General features: G+C 37.0%; 1 long non-coding RNA gene across 1 annotated transcript; it reads right to left on the bottom strand.

The window, feature by feature from the left end:
* Nucleotides 1-477: 477 nt before the first annotated feature.
* Nucleotides 478-4,781, bottom strand: LOC147648128 (uncharacterized). The gene is made up of 3 exons (XR_015280680.1): nt 1,738-4,781; nt 1,317-1,479; nt 478-964 (listed from the first exon to the last, which is right to left on the bottom strand). It is a non-coding gene; the product is annotated as an uncharacterized LOC147648128 (long non-coding RNA).
* Between the last annotated feature and the right edge of the window lie 2,008 nt (nt 4,782-6,789).

Consider the following 6,789-nt stretch of genomic DNA (forward strand, 5'->3'; position numbering starts at 1 on the left):
TGGCCTTGAAAGATGGGCACAGGCAGGAAGTTGAGAGAGATAAGAAATGTGGAAAAGAAAGCTGGGGATGGGTACAGAATGATTGGAATGCAAAAGCAGTGGAAAGAAGGGGGGGCAAAAGGCAGAGCAGAGCCTGGAGTGAGCGGTGGAGGGAAAGGTGGGGTAAAAGGCGGAGTGGAGGGTGGAACGAAAGGTGTGGAGGGCCAGGAGGGAGGGAACAGCCCGCCCACAGGGGTGGTAGGTGGGGCCAGAGCCCAACAAAAAGGCATGGAAAATAGGAAGTGGCCAGCCAGTCAAACTCTGACTCTGATCAAGATAAGAGTGATGAAGGGTCAGAGCCCGAGTCCTCAGAAGAAAAAACAGTAAAGAATGTGAAGGGGGATGGGAGCAGAGCTGCAACAGCAGAGCAGGCAGTTCACCCCCCCTCCCCCCCCCCACTCCCTGTCTAAGAAGAAGAGATAATACCCAGTTTGTTATAAAGTCATGATTTATTGGGTTTTTAAAATGTGTTTATATACCCTTTTGGAGTTAATTTTGTGTTTTAAGTAATTATGAGTTCATGCAGTAGCAGTTTTTAGAGTTTTTTCTCAGATTCTAAACCAGCCCGGCATGGACGGTTTAGCAAAACACACACAGAGTAGCACACAGCAGCCAGAAATGCTGTCGCCATGGCAACCACTGATGAAACAAGTAACAGCAACTTCGATAAAACCGCGGAAAGCAAAGCAACAAAACAAAAGAGAAACAACAGAAGCTGGACATCTCGGAGAGGGATAAAAAAGGAGAGTTTTAAATGGACAATTCAAAAATTAGAAGCTTTGTAAATGATATTGTTTGTAATCAGAAAATTGTTGTAATCAAGATTGAGATTTAAAAATAAGTCTCTATTGAATGAAGTGCCTTCAAAAATAGATTAAAAAGTTTATAGATATTTTATAGTGAAATATATATAGATGTTGTATTTCTAATAATATCTGCTGGTTTTGTTTTTATAAAATGGCATGGAAAACGATGATATTTATGCATCCCAAGAAACTTAAAAGATTTTTGTTTTGTTTCAGTATTCTCAATACATGAAGCTTTTGAAAATGTTATCTTCTCTGTACATCTACTGATAATGTAATATTGTATAATATGGAGTGATCATCAAATATTGTTACTGTAGTTACAGTTAATTTTTGCAGGATGCATTTCTTTAAAGTTGAGTTGAAAGATCATATGACTTACCCTACAGAAAAAAGATTTAATGACAGGTTTCTTTCATTCTTAACCTTTCCTTTCATTTGAATAAGTGTATTGTGGATTTAGTTCAATACAGTTTTCAGTAATCTCAAAGTTATGTAAACTATGTATTACCCATTTGCTTGGTTTTTTGACAATTTTAATAAGAAAATTTTAATGTGAATCCTTTTGTTATATAAAACACATATAACTGCATATATATCAATTTGGATTTTGGATTTTAGTTTAAAAATCAGACTTGATGTTCCTGAAAAGTGCTACAAAAGCTAAATGACAACTTGCCAAATCCTGTGTTGTTGTGGTTTTTCTCTAGAAAAACTGCACTTTAAAACCTTAACGAATTTCAGCATATACTAGGCAAATTCTTGTTATGAATGAGTATTTTTAGTAACATTTGCAGTTCTTGTGGGTTATTCTCAAAGCTAGATGACATGGAATTGTGATGTATTTGTTACATTTTTATAATTTTTATAGTGAATCCATGTTACTGTTGACTTGAATGTTTTTAAGTTAAGTTGTATAACTTGGATATTCTTTTAAAGTTAAGTTTTGTTATTTCCTTTTGTCATAAATAATTATTATTAAGTTTAAATGTTGTTTAATTTAAATTGTTTTATGTTTTATTAGAGACACTTGTTTAAACTGCAAAGTATAGTTATTTTCCTAGAGATATGAAAACAGCTACAACTGAAACAGCTGTGATAAAACACTGATGAAGACCTGTTTGTGGACAAAAGTGAATGCAGTCTATGACACCTTTGACTTCATCAGGAGTTTTATGAGTTGTTGCAATCCTTGCAGTTTTGTTTGTTATAGCTTTTTTATTTTTTAGTGTTTCCAGAATTTTAAAATGTACCATTGCTGAAGATCAGCTGCCATGGTGAAAGCTTTAGATTAAACCAACTGTTAAATGATTTAATTAGTTTAATATTTAAGGTTTTTCATTATTTGCTTTGTACAAATGCATTTTAACAGTTTGCTGTGCTGTAAGCATTTCATAGCTGCTACTATTGAGAACCTTGTTCTAGAAATATGTTAAGAGGCATCTTTCCAGTTTAAAGCCTAGGTCCTGGCCAAGCCTTGACTTTACCTGGACAGAATGTTTGCCATCAGATCCAGATGTTTTCTGTACCAAATCAGTATTTGAGTCAGTTTTTTGACTCAGTAATTTGACCCTATTAATATGACAGCTGGATCAATTTTAAAGTGAACTTGGAGAATCATTTCCGGAGGTGATTATCCAATCCTTCACTGATGATTTTTTGTTTTTGTTTGTTTGTTAACCGTGAGATGTTGGTATAGTGTTTTAGTAATTAACAGTACTTTTATATTACATATGTTATTGATAATGTTTATGATTTAATTTATTTTTAACTGCTATAGGTATTTATTAATTGTGTATATGGTTTTGTGTTAATGTTGAACAAAAGTACATCTCATTTTTATTTTTTAAGAAAACAGGGGAAAATGATGTCCTAAAAGCATTTTGATTAGTGTAATTTATTAATTTCAAGGAGAGAAGTGCCTGTGTTTTGTTGGCAGGTTCAAAAAGGTCACCTGTCCATCTGACCAGACTGTCTGCCTCTGAACACATGAGATCCAGTGAACAGAGAAGTCACCACATAGCCTTGGTGCTCCAGACATGGATCAGAAATGGACCTGTCAGGACACAGTTGTGTCTAAACACTACACAGACAGTTGCCAACAGAACTTTTATTTTTTATTTTTTATTTTATTTATATTTTATTATTATTATGATGTTGTGTCCCTATCAATTTTTCAGGTATCCTTTGTTTTAAGATTTAGAAGGATCTGAAGAACAACTTGAACATCAAAGCCCTTAGTCACCGATCAGCTGCTGGCTGACATCACAGGAGCAGTGAACGTTCCAAGACTGAATTGTGTTAGAGGAATTTTATAGAAGATCTAAGAAGTGTAAAGACTCCATCTAACTGTATATAAAGCAAATTGTAGTTGTGTGTTTATTCTTTCAGCAAATTGTTTTTATGCTTAGACTACATATATACCAGAGCACGTGTGTTAAAAGTAGTTAGATAATAGTTTAAGATAAAGTGTCTAGCCAGTGTAGTAATTGTTATGTTAGTATAAAGTATAAGTATTTTCCCTTCAAGAAGTGGTGTAAGCATTTTTGAAAGTTCATTTAACGTTAAAGTTTTAGCTGTGAGTTTGTAAGCATGGTGTCATTTACATGGTAAACTGCTATTTGGGCTATTTGGCTATTTGAGGTGCGAAACAATAGTCCTGAGTAACAGGTGAGCACCACCAAAAGCAGACGAGTTTCTGCAAGTAACCGGGGGTCCGGCAAGCTGTATGCGTCCCAGTTTCAACTCCATAGGGCAAGAGTTTTAATAGTCTAGCCCTTGTATTTATACCCAAAGCTTTAACTCCTCTGTTGACTTCTGTGTATTAGCTGTTATCATCCCCAGGGTCCTTTACCACTCCAAAGAAGAAGTGAACCAGTACCTTGAGAGGGCAGGCCGCCTTCAGAAAAGAGAGCTGCTGACAGGACTGTCAATAGCAATGCTGCTCGGCTTGGGAGCGACTGGTACGGCCACTGGTGTCTCCGCCCTGGTAACCCAGAGTCAGAGTCTCTCTCAGCTACAGATGACTGTAGATGAAGATCTACAGAGAATTGAGAAATCCATATCCTTTCTAGAAAAGTCAGTCTCCTCACTCTCCGAGGTTGTTTTGCAGAACAGGCGAGGTCTCGACCTTCTCTTCATGCAGCAAGGAGGCCTCTGCATCGCCCTGAAAGAAGAGTGCTGCTTCTATGCAGGCCACACCGGAGTTGTGAGAGACACCATGGCTGAGCTACGAGACAGGCTGTCTCAAAGGAAGGCAGAGAGAGAAGCCCAGCAAAGCTGGTTCCAATCCTGGTTTGACCAATCTCCGTGGCTGACCATCCTGGTGTCTACCCTGATTGGGCCAGTTGTGATGATTTTACTTGTGTTAATTTTTGGACCATGTATTTTAAGTAAGCTTTGTTAAGAGCCAACTAGAAAAAGTTAACATTCTGTTTATAGAAAGGCAACAGATGCTTTAAAAATATACTTAGTCACTGCATGTGCCTCATATTTGCTAATGAAAACTATAGTATCTATTTTATAAGTTTTTAGCTTTTTTAGTTAAATATAGTGTATCCTATATTTTACTCAAATTTATATTATCTATTTTTAAGGCTAATACACCTTATATTTTAGCAAATTAGTTATTCATAAAGAGAGGGGAATATGTTGTAGTTTAAGGCCTTGCGTTCGGAAAATATCGGGATGTAATGGAAAGTTAGTAACACCCCTTCTCCACATAGTATGGTAATGACTCCTGCAATTAGCCAATAGCACCTAGCTGTGATGAAAGCAGATGGGAGTGACACAGTGACCCTAGGTTATAAAATAACCTGCAATAAACACCATATTCGCCATCCATCACATTGGTGCTATGGGTTATGATCTGTGTAGCTGAGGAGGGCTACCGAGCTGGCTTCTATTCAGGGTGCTTGCCTTGCTTGAAAACCTACACTGGGTGAATGGTTTATTCCAGCTGGGGGGCTCGAGACAGACACCTGTTCCCTGCTGAATCTGATGGACATATGCAGCCACTTGGAAGTGCGAGTGCTTTTCTCAGCAAGAGCTCTGGCTGAGTTTTGAATGTCACTGTTATATGTCTTCCCAATATAAGAAAAATATGTTTTCTCCATCTCTTTATTACATTTTTTGACTCTCTTATGCTCTCTTTTCCCATAAGAAATTAAATTGTCTTTTCTACAACATTCTTTTCTACTACAGCCAGTAACTCCATCTTTGAAAAGAGTCTCAGGGATGGAAAGCAGAGGAACAGATGAACTGTTTAAAAACTTTCATTCATATGTCCTTAGTAATAAAGTGCAAGGGGAAAGAAATTCAAAGGATGTGCAAGGCATAAGTAGAATGATTTATAAATAGGATTGTTTCTGCATTTTCTATGAGCTATCAATAGCTCTTTAATGGTCCATCCTCAAGTCCTGGGAGATGGTAGAAGGTGCATTGATGCCCACCTGGTGTTCTGATGGGGTCTCATGATAGAGAGAAGCATTTTTATTTTATTTTAGTTTCTCCAAGAACATATTCTTTTTCTTTCCCTTTTTGCATAAAACCCTTCTTGCAAAAAAAATACACGTTTAAAATATAGAAAGCATTTTAGTAACTTTCATTTGCCTTTCAACCAAATTCCAGGTGAAATTCTTCATAAAGGGGATGTGGATGTGCATAATTCAGGTGCCAGATCTTGCAAAACTGAAGAAAAATGTCTTTTAAATTTGCATGTAGGAGATGTGAGAGATCTAACAAGGTCAGCATCTGCCAGTCAGCTGATACAGGCTGAATTCTAACCTGACTCTGTGTGTTAACACAAACCCAAACTCATTTCAGAAAAAAATACATTCCTTTTTTTTTGAGTGCTATGATAATAGGTGCAGGTCACCTGTGAACACAGATAAGAATTTTCTTAATTTCCCAAAGTGGGAGTTGAACATAATTCTAGATTTAATAATTTTCATTACAAGTACACATAAATGGACTTTAAAAATTCAGAAATTTTGCCTTTGAAGCAGAATAATGAATGTTGCAGCACTATCTTGAATTTTGCAGTGCATCCTGTTTCTCTGGGTACGAATACCAAAGATAATTGCACTTCCTTCTTCTCAGAAGGTGAGAGGGAGGATTTTGTGTATCTGATATCTGGGTTATTTGATATTCTTTGATCCCAGTTCTGATGTATTGGTCATCTCACAACTCTTGCTGGGTTCCTGGCTTTTGTGTTTTGTGTGTACCTGTCAGAGAGTGGTGGAAAAAGTCCTGGTCCCTGCTTAGACCTCTATGGGCTGCTGCAGACACTTTGAAGGGAAGGAGGAATAATAGGTAGTTTGACATAGTGATCTGCTTTGTGATTTGATGCTTTTTTTGTCCTCCCCCCACCTTCCCCTTTATTTCTAACCTTGGATATTCTTGCTCTTAATGAGGTTATTATTGCATCTTTTAAAGAAACTTCTGAGCAGAATCTCAGGCCTTAAGTCCAATCAAGTGATTTATTTGAATTGCATAGCAGCAGGAAGAGCTCAAGATCAGTATTTCTGGGGAGGCACCCTGAAAAATAAAAATTCTGGGACAATTATACCCCTACAGTCTGAGCTTCCAAATGCTTATGTGGCTGTTCAGACCAATAATATTGGGGTCTGGGGTCTTTCTGTTGTTCATCATATCTCTTCGATGTCTCTGGGTGGTCTAGATTCTTATACTTATTTTATGTTAATATTAATGTTAATGTTAATGTTAATCTTCATCTTCATCTTCATCTTATCTTCATCTTATCTCTGGTGCTGTGTTTTCTGCTGACAGGTGGAACTTCCTTTTTTTTTCCAACCTCCAACCATCTCTTGGGTCACTCTTTCACGGAAGTAGATAAAGGCTCTGAAGTTCAAGATATCTGCATGAAAATTCACAGTTTACAACCTAAGGCTTCAGTGGGTTAAGTGATACACTGTTAATTCCA

The sequence above is a fragment of the Cyanistes caeruleus genome, chromosome Z (assembly GCF_971803275.1).
Source record: "Cyanistes caeruleus chromosome Z, bCyaCae1.hap1.1, whole genome shotgun sequence".
Taxonomy (NCBI): Eukaryota; Metazoa; Chordata; class Aves; order Passeriformes; family Paridae; genus Cyanistes; species Cyanistes caeruleus.